Source organism: Camponotus floridanus, unplaced genomic scaffold, assembly GCF_003227725.1.
Source record: "Camponotus floridanus strain SB8 unplaced genomic scaffold, Cflo_v7.5 scaffold1, whole genome shotgun sequence".
NCBI classification, from domain to species: domain Eukaryota; kingdom Metazoa; phylum Arthropoda; class Insecta; order Hymenoptera; family Formicidae; genus Camponotus; species Camponotus floridanus.
Window position 1 is genome coordinate 1334337 of NW_020229214.1, and position 17809 is coordinate 1352145.

The window sequence follows — 17809 nt, forward strand, 5'->3', positions numbered from 1 at the left end:
AAGAGGTCAACAGACTCTTGCGCGAGTAAATATCGATTCAGCGGATATTTTAAATTTTTTTATTTATCTCAGAACCATCGCGGAATCGACCAAGTATTTGTATTACATATCTTACGTATATATTTAAATACTCGCAAGAGTCTTCTTGACTTAAAGAATTAATATTGCACAAAATTAATACACTTTTCGAACGAACGCATCTGTACAGGATTCGTTGGATGTTTGCTTGAGCAAGTACCGGCGTGAGTGCCATTGCTAATCGCTTGGCTTTTCATAGACTCGATGCGAGGCAGCTCACGTCAGCCGGTGGTATCCACGACGTATATGCACCACTTTCGAACTTTTGACCTGAAAACGAAGAGTATAGTTGCATGGGGAGCACGTAGCCGTAAGTTAGCGCGAGGCCTGTGGCAGAGAGATGCCACTAAATCTCGCTCAAAGTTCAAAGATACTCGCACGACCTCCGGGGTAAAGGTACCGCATAAAGTATCTGCATGTACCTGAAATTCAACGAGAAAGCAAGCCGCGCTATCGATTTTTTTTTGTCGTCGAAAACACCGCGGTACAAAGTTATATTTAAACCTAAAATCAATTAAAGTTAATATTTACATGGTTCAACAGACAAATTTTAAAAAAGAACAGCCATGTAATTTTATTTGTGCTGAATTTTTGCTTAAATGCTCTCTCGCGTCGGAATTTTAAGAAGACCTAGAAATGCAAAAAATGTGAGTACAGTATAAATAGCTTGCCGTAGCTTTAATTACTTGGTATATATAAGAGATTATAATTAAAATAATTAAATATATTCAGAAAAAAACTATATTCAAGAAGAACGATTATATAATCATTAAAGCAAATATTGAAATGAAACGATACACGGTATCGTAAATAAATGAATAAATGCTAATAATCTAGTAATAGAAGCGTCTCTTTTCTTTTACATTCCAATTAAATGTTTTTTACATGCTATATTTTGACATCTTTGTCGACTCATTCGCATTGGGCTCATTTAAAAATATCTGAGTAGATATTATCTCTTTTGAAATGTATCGGACGATGACGAGTTTCTATACTCCAACAAACTTGTCACTCCTGCAAGAAATGTCAGATCTCGATCGTTTATCGAATTGAAAATAACATCGATATTCAGGATCTACCGCTATCGATCGGTATTTGAATTGACACCATTAATTATAACTCAAGGCGATAGTCATACCTATCAGAAACATTAAACTCGCATTTAAATACCAGGAATAACCAGGAACAAGCAAAAGCGAGACGTCTAAGCTTTGAGCGTTTCAGAAATGAGCGATCGTTGAACGCTGCAATTGACATACGATACATCGCGCGACGTTAATTGCCTCGACGTTGCCTCGTTACTTGATAGAACAGCTCGCCTTTTGATTGGCCATGTTCATTGATATGCAGCCTGGCAGCCTTCGGGAGTACTCGCCGATACAAGAGAACAAGACAATGGCCGGCGACGTGTGTGTATGACCCTGTTCGACGGACGAAAATGCGCGTCACGTGCGCCTGGACGTGGTCTGCGGCTACCAGCGCGTCTGGAGATTCAGCGATTCGGATCAATGGTCCGCGGGATACCAATATAAGATCACCGAGGAAGGCTAAGGGCGCCCTTTCTCGCATGATGCCATTCCATGCATTACTATCTCGAATGATGGATAGCCGAGATAAATAGATAAATTCGTGATTATACCGCGGCGAGGAGGCGGAGAGATCTTCCCTTTTCGATGATTATTGACGCTCGTTCTATCGCGTTGCATCTCTTTAATGTATCATCGATATTTGCCGAGCGTTTTCGTAAATAGCTGAGAGCCCCGTTACGTCTCGAAATAATCGATCGAATTATACCGTGTATGCTTGGGACTCGCGATCGCACATTGCGTGAGAGAACACCTCGCCCTAGGGCATTCTACTCCCAGAGACAAGAGTGACTAGAGATGGCAAAGAGAGAAGTGCTGCCTTTTAGGGCAGTTAGATGCACAACGACGACGACGACTACGACGGCGCGACTCTTTGGCATTTCCTCGTCCCTCCGTCATCGCCTCTTCTCCGGTCGCCTTCCCGTGGCCTCGCCTCACATCGGATCGACCATCCGTCCGAGCGTTCTGGTCTGCCTCTCGCACGACACGAACGCATTTATGTGGACGATCCCGCGACCCCGATTTTTCTTAGAACGCGCGAAGAACTGCATTGCGAGTTTTTTAGCGCGGTCATGAAAACGGAAATTGTTTTCCTTTTTCTTTGATTGCGAAGATGCTTGTCCTGAGTGGCAGAGCAACGCTTACCAAGCTAAGTCAAGCGTGTACAGTATAGTATTTATACATATAATGTATGTATAATATATTCATATTCATACATATATAATGCACGCATAGTATTAAATATATGTATAATTACCATACTGTGCATGCATAATAGTTATGCGCATATTTCACAAAAATAAAAAAATGAGAATGAAGAAAAATGAAGAAGAAAGATATATAAAGGCTGACGATGATGGTAACGATTAAAGATGAAGCGATGCAATAGCTTGGACAATGACAAGGGTGGGAAAAAATCCGCTTGTGAAATAGCTCATTCAAATGTAGAGAAGCCGAATGAGAACGACCAACTGACGTTGATAATGATCTCAATTCGATAAATATATGTTCTCCACTTAATTTTCTACTCCGAGAATATACCGTGAAAAATCGCTTTAATCGATATTTAATGGATAATTCATACACCGGATGATTATCGAGATACATAGAGATTAGAATAATTCAAATTGAATTTGAGCGCGTTGAAGAAAGTTTCTCTACTCAAAAAAATCTAGGAGAGATCAATGATAATTTTATTAAATCAGATAATATAGACGAGTGATTTCGGGGTCTACGTGATCCGATGTTGGGCGAAGGCGCGCCGTCGATCGACGAAAATTGTCGTCTCGGGGAGGGCGATTGATCGATTTCGAAGGGATTCGAAGAATGTCGTGGAAACGACAGTGGCGTCGATGGCGGTGGCGTAGTTTTCGGGTAAATGTATCGGGACCCGAGAGAAATGTCGTTGCCCTCTTCTTTTCGTCGTTGACTGCCGCCGCCACCACCACCGTCGCCGCTACCTCCGCTACGGAGGTACTATCCCTAGTCCCCTCCGCGCGGGACCATCCTCTTATTCCCACTCCTCCTGCGGAGCACCTGTCGTGCCAGGGAGTTCGGCGTGTTAGGGGCGCTCGACGGAGGTAAGTGGACGGCGGGTTATCAGTCGGCAGAACATCTTGGTCGCGAACGGAAACGCAAGCCCCGGTCGTGGTAACGCGTAGCTCGAGGAAACTCAAGAATCGCGAGTGGAAACGTTAATGTCTCTATGCTAGCTGATAGCTCATTCACTCGCGGATTGTTACTTCGTATCACGATCGTCCGTAAGAGAGAGGTAAAGGCAAGCCCGAGGGAAACGAGTACGCGCTACAGTGCGTTTCGTCTATTTTTCTTTTTAATCTAAAGATAGGACCGCGATACCTGGACGATACATACCGATACACGCATCCGCGATACAGGCCTGGTAAGTTGCAATCGCACGATGACCGCGACCGCGCCAAGGTAAACGTCAGGCAAGGAGGTCACGGCGCCGGTGAATTGTGTTAAGTGCGCCAAGGCGAACTTATCCGCCGTCGAGGTGGCCCATCTCGCATCGTTACGGCAGTGCACTCGACGGTGAACGACGCACGCCCCGGCGGTATAGAATATCTAACGGTTCCTCGATATCGAAAAACCGGAGGAAGAGGAGTGCTACGTCCTCCTACGTCGTTAGAGTAGTAAAACTTCCGGGACAAGAAAGAGAGAGAGAGAGAGAGACGAGTGTGGCGGAGTAATAGGGCGCGATAGAAGGAAAGAACTGCCGGGATGCTGCACGAGGAGCTCCAACGGAGCTCCAGCTAACACGTGGCGATTACACACGCTACTCTGCAGTCGCGAGGTGAGTCTTACTCCTGCGAGCTGTTCCTACTGCTTATTGCGGACTCGAATGTGACAGAGCATTCGCTCGGAGCATTTCTGTAAAAAGCTTTTAAGCATCTATCTTTCTCCACTTTTTTAAATTAAATGTAATATTGAAAGATATAATGCGACGAATGCTAGGGAATCGATAATGATTTTTAACATATAATGTCGATCAACGGACGAAAATATTCGAAATGTTTTTGTGCCGCTGCTTTTCACGTAAATTAATTTTTTAATAATTATTGCAATCATCTTTGTTGGCAATTTAATAGAAATAAATGTAAAAATTACATTATATTGTTTAGTTAATGATGCATAGAATTGAAATACCCGATGTTATTCCGGGACCTCTGCAAATGGAAGATGAACAATAGTGCATCGTAAAGACATTACGACGTCTGGCAATCCTCGAAAGGTTAATCGGGATCGGCTAATCCACGTCGATTGCAGACAGTTTTAACGTGTCGCGAAGTACATATCCCGTCTGGCATGATGTAAAAGAGCGAGATGAACGGGGACGAATTACGATCCGCGTTTGCGTGATCTGCTTACCGATGTAAACGCGTGCGAATAGAACGACCGGGCCGAAACAACCAGGCGGATAAGGTTCTTGTATGAGGAAATTGGGAGGGGAGGGAATGTGGTCGGTCGACAGGCAAGGAGGCCTCACCAAATTTTCGTACCGCTGGTCCGGACGCAATGTGCCTGAGATCCCCACGTGCTTTCGGACCACCTCTCTCTCTCTCTCTCTCTCTCTCTCTCTCTCTCTCTCTCTCTCTCTCTCTCTCTCTCTCTCTCTCTCTCTCCTTCTGTCCTCTCTCTCCACTTTTTTTCTTTTTCTCTCTTTATTTCTCCGTCCCTCTTTCGCCAACGTCTCCTCGCGTCGGTTCGTCTCTACCTCGGCTCTTTCGTTGCATCTTTCTCTCGCTCATACGGATAAAGACTTCGTTCCCGCGGATCACCGGCTTCACTCTCCTCTCTACGCTCCTTTCTTTTTCCCTTTGTCTCTTTTTCTTTCTCGTCGGTCTTTATCTCTCTCCCGCTTCCTCGGAGTCGAACTGATCGGCCAGAGGCCCGAGACGGCGAGGAGTTAGCGCGCGCATTCCGGTTAGCGGTCCGGCGAATCGCATCGCCGTTGCTGCTTCTTTAGCTACCGCCGTCGTTGCCCTCGTGTCTGTCGCCATCGATCCGCCGTGAATGTCGGTCAACCCTTACTTTCTCGGTGTGTAGGAAGGATGGGTCCACAGCTGGGTTACGTGCGCAGTTCAACAATTATACGAGAATTAGAATCACGTAGCGGTGAATCTCTCGCATAACTAATCGATCTTACTCAACTGGCGAAATGATGAAAAAATTAATCGATCCTGATGAAAAGTATCACGAATTATAAATAGCTTAATGTAAACTTCTCTCTGCAATTCGTGAAAAAACGTAGATTGTAGGTCTCTCTTTTTAGATCGAAAACTTCAGAAATTGGATGCTGCCTGCTGCGCGGCAGATGATCAAAACTGTTTCATTTCGCGGAATAAATGCGCGTACGCAAAACCAGATTCCGAATAGCAAAAGCGCGTGTACATGTCAATCCGGGAGGAAATTTCTTGGGGTGAATCGCGCGCGTACAAAGCTCGGGCACTTTTTTGCGCGCGCCCTACTCGCTCTTCATTTCGCGTTTAGGAATAATATTTGTTTGAAAACGGACGCGGATTTTGCGCTTCATTCATTTCATTTTTACCGGCACGCGGGATACTCGATGCGGCAAATCGTAATTTAAGTTCGCCGCGCGTATCACAAGTGGAGAAAGATATTAATCCAGCATCCCGCGCGGAAGGTTTAATATCCACCGTGATCAATCATTTCGAATCGGCAACGTCAAACGCATCGTTACATTAGGCCGGGTTCCTTCATTTCCGGGATGGGTTGCACATACCAGCCCCGAATGCGCGCGGCGGGCATTCTTTCCGAAATTTGCATCGAAATAAGTCGCCGTCCGTTCGTCCTCCCCGCCGTCCCGGCGGGCAAAAGGAGTACGCTAACGGTTTTTCGAACAGGTGTCATCTCTTTTTTCCGCGCTTCATGAAATATTCACCAGGCATACGATTACGTTAGTACGGGGGCCGGACTAATCCGTCTGTCGACGGCGACGACGGGGGCATTCAACCTCCTCGCCGCAATACGTCTTGGAATCGCGCCTGACATAACTTTGCATTCGTTTGCCAATGTAATTCCTCGGTGAATTAACATTAACGTGTGCGCGACTTCGCCTATTTGTACGGACGGTGCCGTGGGAATGAAGATCGTCTAAGTATATTTCGCCGTGGCAGTAATTCTCGGAACTATCGTTCATTCACGAACGGCTTAATCCGGAGAGAGAGAGAGAGATTGTTCTCGGCGCCTTCGCGCGAGAATTTTAACGCTCTCGCAATTAGCGAGTCGATGATTCTTCTCCGTCTGCGTAAGAATCCAGCAGGTGTATAGCGTTAAAAATTCCATCTTCACATTCACGATTAAGGATAGACCAACATAATGTAACGTGCAATTATACTTTTACATATTTTTTAATTATTTTTAATAATTTTAATAATTTTTAATAATTTTTATTTTATACATTGACTAATATTATTCTGCTATTATTTATTATATTATTAGAACGACATGCGACGTGGAGGATTGAATAATAATTTTATCTTTATCCGGAAAATCTTTAAATTAAGATATTGATAATAATTTAACGTTTTAATGTATTATAACATCAATGTGCGCGTATTACACAAGCTTGTACAAGTCCACGTGGCTGTAAGATATCGTAGTCATCTATTAACGGCGTATATACTTTATCGCTTCCGGATGTTTACACGAACACTATTAACGACTATCGGCGCATAAAATGGTGTATGGATCGCGTCGGTTTTCCGGTTTTTTAACGTCTCACGAAATGCTTTAGCGCATTTTATAATACTCGCGGCAGTTTATAATACTTTCCGGCAATTTACGATACTTTATGTACTTTATATACAAGTCAGTCGCATCGACCACGTGAATCGTAATCGCGAAGTTAAACCACGGACTTATCCACATATGATTGGAATCGCCACGCGTTTTCGCACATATATTACGCAACTAATTTTTCTACACCTTGATCAGTTACCTACATTTATCTCGGTCGGCCGTTACATTACACAATATAAATTTGCGATAGAAAATTTGGTAGTATCGAAAAAATTGCAATCGAGTCAATGATAGATGCATACAAGAGCGCATAGCGAGAATGATTCGTGCGTTTCCTCTCCGGCACTCTTGAAAACCGGTATCTCTCACCGTACAGAGAAAGAGAAAGAGAGAGATAGAAAGAGAGGTCGGTATCCCATTATACATTATCTGTCGTAATATTACGTTTATATTTATGCGACACGCATGGTATACGGTTACAAATGTTACTACTACGCTGTCAAAGAGACGCGTGTTAATTCCTAGCGGATTGTCATGTACATGGCTATTTTTCGTATCCGCTTTTTAGACTTTTTATAGGAAATATAAAATTGAAATATAAATAGAATTGGAATTGAGTTTTTCTCTCCACATTTTTAGCTTTGTAATAATAGAAATCTGCATACGTACACACACACACATATTTTATATTTCACATATCCTATAAAAAAATCTTTAAAATTTTAAATTAAATAGATATCTTACATCTCTATGTTTTATTTTGGTATAATTCTAATCAAAAAGTTATAATAAATATATAGCAACATCGAGGAATGAAATCTAAAAATATCTTCAAAATTATAAAGTTCTCGAAAAAATTTTACTTTTTCGGTTTTTTAATTGAAATAACCCAAATTCTTGATTTTATTATATTGTATAAAATGCATTAAATATCGGAAAAAATACAATTGCGGCAAATGAATGAAGTTAAAAAAGATAAAATCCATCCGTAAATTGAATGAATAAAGCCACATAGTGGCAGTAATGAAATCAAATGTAAGAATGAGAAAAACACATATCGCGTCTATGTAGCTTAATTATCTAGATTTTATCTAACCCGTGAAATAAAGTCCGACTCACAATTAAATAAGTAAATTAAACAAAGTATATGCAATGCACGAAATCGATCGATTGCGATCTTAATTAATTTCCAGTCAGTGCGAAGACGCATCTATCTCTCATCACAACTGCCGTAAGATAAACGATAATCGATAATACTCGTCGATCACATAACGTAGGCGCGAGATGTGCCTATACGAGCGGCTCTCGATGAAACAATATTAACGAGGTCGAAGACTCGGAACTTTATAACGGGTGTCCATGCCTAAATTACATCCTGCGGAGCGTGACTCGTTAAGAATCGTGTGCTGGCGAATACACCGATTCTTCGTAGACATGCCTCTGTATATACGAAATATATTTGAGATTATTTTAGTTTTATACATAATTTTATATATAATATTATATATATAATTAAATCGACATGCATTTATTAAATTGCAATTTTCAAAAATATTTTACCTTTATTTATAACAAATAAGATTAATATACTTGAAGAAATAGATGCATATCTCGTGTGCGCGTGTCTGTATTTATATACAATGTACAACTTTCTTTTATATTTATGATAGGAAGGTCGTAGAAGTACATTTATCGTCGCGATGCCGATAACTACACAGCCGCCAGCGACTGCAATTCTTACTCTATGTTTATCGGCATCGCGTGTGCACACGCGTGACGCATCGCGTGCGTGAGGGCGCACGCACTCTCTACAGACGCACTAGTTGGGGTGGACACGCGATAATTATAATCTTGCCAGAGTGGTCGCGACAACGATTATCATCGGGTCGCATTAACCGTTAATGTTAACACAACCGATCTCGATCTCGCGATGAATGGATCGTAAAGCCAATTACAACTGAGCGCCGCATCAACCGATTTCTTTCTCCGCCTTCTTTCGCGATTTGCCGAGTAATAAATTCGCCAAGCACAGCGTGGAGGAAGAGAGGATCAAAGCGGACCGGTAATCCGAAGATTATGCTCGAGCAAAAACGATAAATCTCAACTAATGTCTCGGTGTCATTGGCCGATCAATGGTCGATCAATTGTGTGTCGCGTTTATATATATTCCCTTATAATAATATAACTTTAATTGAGTGCCACGCGCGCGATATAGTCGATATGAAATTTTTATATTGTGCTATCGTTACGCGAACGCGTGTACAATTTTATATAGAAAGAATTGCGTAGAGATGAGATATAACGGTACATAGCATAATCGAATCTTGTAAGAAATGAATTAATGATGCAATCTATTCTCATCGCGAGTCGATGCCGCCAATATTTTTCTCACGTTTCGGTTTATCATTTTATCATGTTGCTTTACACATATATGATTGTTGCAACATCAGCGTGACATGACGTGTGCTTATTATATTAATTTTTATAACACGAGTTGTGTCCAGATGCATTGTACCTGACTGAAGCGTCAATCGAGGTTCTACTTCAATAACGATCGACAAGGGGAACATGACAATTTAATATGTAAGAATGAATACTCTGGAGAATATGAAATGCCCCGAGTGTTATAAAGAAAGAATACATCAGAGCGTTGCAAGTAGTTCTCAAGACGAGATATTTGCGCGATATATAAAAATGTGGTATAAAATCTGGAGTTGCTCCGACATTCCGGAAATATTCCGCAAAATTTCTCGGAAGTTTCTTTCTGTTGTGTCAATCGAAATAAGAAAGTGTCTGTCTCTGTAGAATCTTTTTAAAATATCGTTGTCAATATGTACATGTATTCTTAACAAATGTATAGGCATCTTCCAGAATACAAAAGAGCGTAGATATAGAAGCATAAAATTGACTCGTAAATTGTGAAAGAAATTTATCATAAATATGACAATTTCCAATAATGTATAACATAAAAATGATATCTTAGGTCGAAAATTTGACAGTTGCATTTACCATATATTAATACCGGTCATTACCTCCGGCGCTAAGCGGTACGTTTGTCGGTACGCATTTTGCACGATCGTTCCCCGGGGAATTTATAAAGCTTATCTCTGCGCGGCTGTCGAGCATTAAACGGCCAGAAGAAGAGAAGCCGAAGCTGGTAACGCTATCTTGACCCGGTTCGCACCGACAAATGTTTCGCCAAGTTCTTTTCGTACATGAATCCGCAATTAACACACTCTTACGCACTTGACTTCGATAATCGTTTCGATCATATCACGTTTAACAAATACCGGGATCGCGCGATTAATCCGAAATTATAGTCCTGCGAAAGATTTATGGCATTACGTATGTTTAATATACCGTGCACCGAAAAATTTGCTATAGAAACGTTAATAATTGTACGAAAGCGGATGTTTCTGGTAAATAGCAGCGAGAAACATTTTTTTAGAATTATTTCTCTTTTTTAGAATTACATTTTTTTAGAATGTGCGCGATTGTCTTCCATAGAAAATTTGGCAACATATTGTATTTTCGAAAAAAAAAAAAAAAATGATGCGGTGCAAAGTTCAGATGCTCATAACGAGACGCGATTTCGTCAGCGACGAAATGCCTACGTTTTCAGATAATTCTAGATAAATGCGAATGCACGTAGCCCGTCCGATGTATGGAATCACGACCGTCACCTCGGGGATCGACTGGAATTCCAGAACGCGAGACGGAGTCCTGTCGTCGCCTCGAATACCATAAACGACGCGGCAGCCGATTTGATATTGCGATGCACGTACGCGCAAAGACAAATCGCCGTATGCGCGTTCGCGCCGAGGAAGAAGAAGGTACTGTTGCCGATGCTGATAAAGAGAAAGAGAGGAAGAGAGAATGAGAGGGCCGGTGCGTTAAGTTAATGTGTCTGGAAACGGTACCGTGAGAAATTAGCCTATCGGAAAACAATGCGAGAATGTACTCGAAGAAATTCTAAACGCGCAAAGTTTCATTATTAACTATTTATTGTTATCAGTTAACTACTTATGCTATTAGAAAATTTGTTCTAACGTAGGTTTCGTTCAAATTTTACGGCAAGAATTTTGTATTTTACAGCATCAGTTTAATAAATAAATACAAACGAATAAAATATTTATTAATTTTTTTCTTCGACTCTTGGAAAATTAATAAATAGTTATCTTACTGTTTAAAGTAATATTAGAAGCATTGTTATTTTATAATAAAAAATCAAGAAAAATTAATCATAATATGATAATCACTATTTTATATATAAAAGGAATATATCAAATAATTTATTATCCTATGACTACAATATGTAATGCCATAAAAGATTTTATAAAAATTAAATATGTTGAGGAATTTTCAATCCTCAAAAAGAATTTGTTATGAAGATTAAAATTAATAAAATATTTTGTGATAAAATATTCGTGTTAAATCTATCATATCGCAGGAAGATTATAATTAATTATCCAGATACTCTGCATATATTAGATTTCTATTGTATTTGGGAGAAATTTTATAAAATTCGTATTTAAAAAAATTATTATATATATATTTATGTAAAAATTCGGAAATTTGTAAGTTTACATTAATTCCATTATTTTTAAAATTTAGTCTTAAAATTAGTTTAATTTACAATCATCTCATATATATATGTATGTATACGAAACATAATTATGAAAATTTTAATAATTTTAGCCTTTACAAGAAATTTCCTTTAAGAAATTGAAAGAAATCTAACGAAAAAAATAAAATATAAAATTTTTTTCATATTACATATCTATAACTATACACGAAGAAATAGATATATATGTTAAAATAGTTCTTTTTACAGTATTAGTCCCGAATTTCTCAAAATTGTAACAAAACGTGATGAAACATTTCGAAAGTTGAAATTGCGCTCGACCTAGAGAGAAAACTGTGCCACGAAATGTGATTATTCTAATTTTTATATGAAAAGGGCACGAAAAGGAGTTATTGTTTGTCGAACCATGTAATTCGCCTTATTTGATGCGCGTACGACCAACGTCGCGGCTCGGGTAGGTCGAGGAAAGGAAAGGCGGCGAGACGACGTTGTCACATTAAAGCGTCCTGAAACGGTGCCGAGGGGAGAATTATTAGCGTGGGATCTATCGCACACACTGCGCGCGAGTAGGATACACCGTTACGAGACGTATGATCCAACCGATCGAAACATTCCAGGAATGTATTGTGCGCGAATCGTCCGCCTGCGGCCATTCGTCTTTATTGGCAAACGGAATCGAGGCGTCACAATGCCTCGTAGAATCGAGCGCCCTTTCGTCGAGGTCTCGAAAAGTCGCGGGAAGATAAGCGAACGCGATTGCTATGCTAATATCCCACGCGAAAATTTCCCTTTCGCAGGTATAGGAATGCCTATCTTGCATATAGAGTTCCGTTTGAATTACAAATTGGTTTATTACGGTCGCTTCACCTATTACACACCTTGGTTACTTGGATAATTAAGCGTGAGCGAGCGCACGTACATTAGCATCCGCGGATAAACGCGAGAAAATGATAGCGAGGCGATGAAATCCGTGTACTCGTGCGTCATGCGCGCGGCCCGAAGTCGGTTATGCACAAGCTAATTAATGCTTTCTGAGCCGGCATGCTCGAGGCGGACGAATCAAAAACACGCGAAGTATTCACGGTACTCGTGTATCACGAAACAGCTCCTTGCTCCGATTAACCTTTCCATCATTGGGGGACCACCCGTTTCGGCCTGCTCTCTTCCTATTAACGTGTCGGCCGCGTAACTTTTCGTGGAATATCGCGAGCGCATATACTTTTCCTTCTCTTTTTTTTCTTCTCGTTAATGATAAAGAGGGCATGTTCGATGTAACTGTAAAATGAAAATTATTAAACGAGAATAGTGTAATGTAAATCCCATGATTATTGGCATATATGACAACCCAATCGGAAATAATTAAAAATCGAGAATGCGAAAGACGTATAAGTTTCATCGTTAATAAAGTCACGGATGTCTATGAAAATTACGCTCGTGCGACGTTGTAAAAACTTTTACAGGATACGACTCGTAGTCAGGATCAAGACATCAGGATTATCCATCGATATAATAAAGTGTTCTAGTAAAATGTTATAATATATTAGAATAAACTTTCCAAAGATTATGAACGATAAAATTCGATACCGTTATTGCTCGCCATTTGAAATTGCATGCAACTTGTATATAACTAATAGCGCAGAACGGAAGGATAGTTTCCCGAACATTCATCTCGAGTTTGGATCTCAGGATATACGCGTCGCAATATCTTTAATCCTCTAGTTTCTTTGGCAAAAATTCAAATATTTATTACAAATTTGATTATTTATAACATTTATTGTTTTAGTGTTGTTTTCTTTTTACGCTTAAACTTGCATATTTATTCTCTCAATTATTGATAGAATCTTTATAAATCCTGCTTTATGGATAAGAATAATCTTGATGCCTTCTTAATTTGGTATGCTAATATTAATGCAAAATACACAAAAAAGTGTCAAAACTTACATACTTATATACTTAAATTAACGCGTTCATTGTTTTATATATACGCAATAATCTATAATGTTCTTAGAAGAATTTAATAATTTAATTTTAAATTTCAACAATATTATAATCTTATTTCAATAATTGTCATCTTAAAAATATATAATTATTTAATTCTACTTTAAGAAAATTATAATCTTTTAAAAATGTTATTTTCTACCTAACATTGTTTCCTTTCCATTCAAGAAAATTAAATCTTAAATCATAAGAATATATTTTTCTTGATTGAACTATATAAAATAGCTTCATTCAAGCAAGCAATTATTCAAGCAATTATATTTTTCTTTAATTAACGCAATATAATCTCATTTCAAGATTTCCATGTTAAAACTAAAGATATATTTTAAAACAAGAATGTCCATTTATTGTGTATGCTTCTCTACTAATGCAAGATACTTCTCGTACATTCTGTATATCCGGTTATTCACGGTGCATGCCTCAGCGAGAATTGTTCCGGTACAACAATCGCGGAATCATAGCGCTTCGCTGAAGGCCGCGAATCATTAAACAATCAGCGCTAATTGTCCGATATATCCGTCATTATAAATCAAGATTGGAATAGGCGTAGGCGTTAACCTTTGCCGACGTCGGTCAACCACGGATAATTACATGCTCGCAATACAATGGCAACGGGTAACCGCAAACGGCGTCACGCACGGATATTTTCGAGCGTTAAACCGGCGCTTAAACATTATCCGCGATCCACTTAAGCACGAGCAACATGCTAGTTAACTAGATTTTAATTAAAATCGTAATACGTGTGTCCTACCGGGCGGACTTAACGACTGGCTTCTTTCTTCGTCTCCCACGACCAGCACCGGGATTACAATTGACACCGTGACAGTGCACGCTTATTCCGAATTATAAGGCTTGGGGACTCGACGGACGTCCTCCTTCAAGCGCCAACGGGATTTCTCTTAGGATAGGTTCAGGTAGAATTTTACTTAAAGAAGGACTAAACGGTTAATAAATCTATATTAAAAATTAATATATCTAATACATTTCGAGATTCACGAATTTGAAATCAATTTTCAAAGCAATTTTAACCTTTTAAAATATAAGATTAAAATATAAGATTAATTATTAATTTGTGTAAGTTGAAGAAAATGTAATTTAAATCTGTAAGAATATAATTTTTAATATCTAGAATTAAATCTCTAGAATATAATATAATTTAATCTCAAGATCGTAAATTATCGTAAATTATCTTATATTGAATTAATTTTTTTATAGTGTACGATACAAAAATTCATGAAAATAAATATTTTAATTCTATGAAGCAAATCTTTAACTTACACGAATTAATTATTGATTTTATATTTTAAAAAACTAGAATTACTTTGTGCAATGTTAAATGAATTTTTCATGAATCCTGAAATATATTAAAAAGTGCAAATAAATGTTGTCTAAAATTTTCCCAACTCGAGTTTGGATTTTATTTTTGGCTTAAAATAAAGTTTATGACGCGTAGGTAGGTTACGAATATGCAAATTTCTAGATGGACCAGAGTTATCGTACCAGAAAAAATGACCGGTAAAATAAGTATTTTTTTATAGGGCTAAAAATTAAAATTTTTATAAGAATGGAAATGAAACGATAACTCGGTCCATTTGAAACTTTGCATTCGTAATCTACGCATCATAAACTTTATTTTAAGCTGAAAATGAAGTTCAATTTCAAACTGGGAAATTTTTGGAGAACAAGCTTATACGTACTCTTTTTTCACTTTTGACATAGCCACAATCTCTTTCTATATACAAATAGATTTAACGCATATGAAATATCACCGTATTACTATTCGATTTGAGAAGAATATTAATTTATTAGAATATTTATTAGTTTATCAGTTTATTAGAATATTTATTAATTTTCAGTCTTTTGATTTTATTAAGAAAGAGAAATGTAAAAGGAAGTGTATCTAAATGTACTGCTTCTTTTATAATAAAAAAAAATGTCATCGAGAATTTCGGATCATACGAAATTATCACTTTAAAACCACGCGGAAGCATTTTAATATTGTAAGATTATTTTCATTCGACAGAGTTATAGATCCACTAATCTATCCGATTCGTTTGTCACGTTTGTCAGAAAGTCAACGCACTGTTCATTGCTCGAATAGTTACGGAAGCATCGGAATCGCCTAATAATCGGTTATTATTTATCGCAATCTGGGACGATAGCTGTCAACATGGGGACCGACGGAAGCATCGGCGCAGCGATGCGTTTATAATTCGGCAAAAACGTTCCGGCGGAGTTAATGGGCCGCGAACAGCCTTGAAATCAGTATTGGGTCTGTTCCCCGTCTTGTCTCGACGCATGTATCGCTCTCGCCTCAGACTCGGGTATCCAGATAAATCTTTAATGCGATTAAAATATTCCGCTATTAGCATAACAGTTCCAAGAAATGGTCTTAACGAATTGCAAAAATCATGTAGTGGAATAGTATAATAATAACTAACAGTGAATGGAGATAAAGACAGGGCAAGAGAATCGTAAAATTCAAATCGCAACCTATTTAAGCGTTAATTGATAAATACATGTATTATATGACATTGTTAACAAGTTTCTTTACGAGTATATAATAGGCTGTATCATACTCGTCTTTTCTTTTCTGCAGAATAGGGATAAATAACACCGCAAACGAGCGCCATGCTTTACTATTAATCGATCAATCTATGACCATTTTTAGCTTTGTTTTATTTCGATCGAACGATATGGATCGTTTACCGCGACATTATTGCAAATGAAAATACTGGTTAGACTGGTCGTAAGTGTACACGCGCGCGTATTATTAGAGCCAGTCGAGGGAGCTAAGAAGCTCGACATAACCGGCAACATCACTCTTACAGATTCATTAGCGACTTCCCGGTCACTTAGAAGATGATGAGTAATGGTTATTAAGTAGGCCGGAAAATGAAGACGCGACCTTATACCCGCTTGTTTTTTTTTCTACATTCTTATAACACGAGAGGGAAAAAAGTAAGCGTACGAAAACAAGAATATCAATCTTATATATGCGACAGCGTAAAAGAATATCGCGAAACAGCCAGTGAAATTCTCTTAGAAAGAGCCAATATCTTAAAATCTTCCTACGACAAATTTCTGGCACAACATTCCTGTTGGACGCTAATGAGGAGAGCCATGTGATCACGGGACGTAGTATTTTATAATGAATTAAGACTGTGTCTGCGCGGCAATTAATTAACGACTGTGTATAAACGCGCGAATATAACGTGTAAAACAAGGAATTGGTATGTTACTGTCACCGCGCAAGCGACGTTTATCTTTCATTCATAACCATGGTTATCCTGATGTTCATTTTACGCGGCGATATTCTCGATAGCGAGACGCATTCACGATCTCGCGTCGTCGCATACCTCATGTCACCTGCGGGTCAATTATATAGATGTGCGACGCGGCTTTATGCTGACGCACCGTTATAATGACTGGTATCCCTCGGTGACAACATTATTTCGATAATCGTGGAAGCCATAAAATCTGCAATAAGAAGATTTAATCACAAACGATTTACTTATCTCATTAAACGTATTCAAGTGTTCGCGGACATAGCGATTTTTTATTCTCCTCTCTGTCTCTCTTTCTTCTTATATATTTATTTAATTTATTGTATACATATATATGTACCCACAATAAATTAACTAATTTATTTTATGTATGTATATAATATATATAAATTAAATAAATGTCAATATATAAAAATAAAATGAGATTGAGAAGAGATTTACAAGATATCAATCAAAACAAATTACAGAAGGCTAAAAACGTACAAAAAGATACATAATTATTATTAATAATTCACATTAAATATAATAAGTGAAAAGATCGAAATACATAATATAAAATAAAATAAATATTAATATATAAAAAGAAAGAGAGATAGAAGAATAAAAATTTGTCTACGTTACGTGTATATAAAATTATAAATAAAGTTTCGAAGTTCCTAGAATTATTTTAGTATAAGAAAGAAATAATAAACTGAAACTTTGTCTGCATAGATTTCTGAATTGCAAATGTATGCGTGAGAAATTGCAGAAATTATGCCGGCGTTAACTCATGCTGGCGTAATAGCGTCGCCACGGTTGTTACAGCCGCATCTGAGATTACAAGTTGTAAACGTTAATGAGAACAAACACGCGTGATAATAAAGTATCGTTTCGATTTTTTACTTTCACGTGATATCGTCATACTTCATCCGTGACGATAATTACCATATCGGCGTAATTTTACGTACAAATGAGTGCGCAAGAATCACGTTATCCTATTATTCCCTGCATCT

The 17809-nt window shown here is 38.3% G+C and overlaps 1 protein-coding gene across 8 annotated transcripts in view; it reads left to right on the plus strand.

The window, feature by feature from the left end:
* Window positions 1–17809, plus strand: part of LOC105250397 — a 236962-nt gene that overhangs the window by 209663 nt on the left and 9490 nt on the right. Inside the window, exon 1 of one of the 8 annotated variants that reach the window (XM_025415567.1) lies at window positions 3226–3244. The exons of 6 other annotated variants lie outside the window; for them this stretch is intronic. The gene's annotated coding sequence lies outside the window, so the exon portion shown is untranslated. One more of the 8 variants, XM_011256467.2, reaches the window with a different exon arrangement.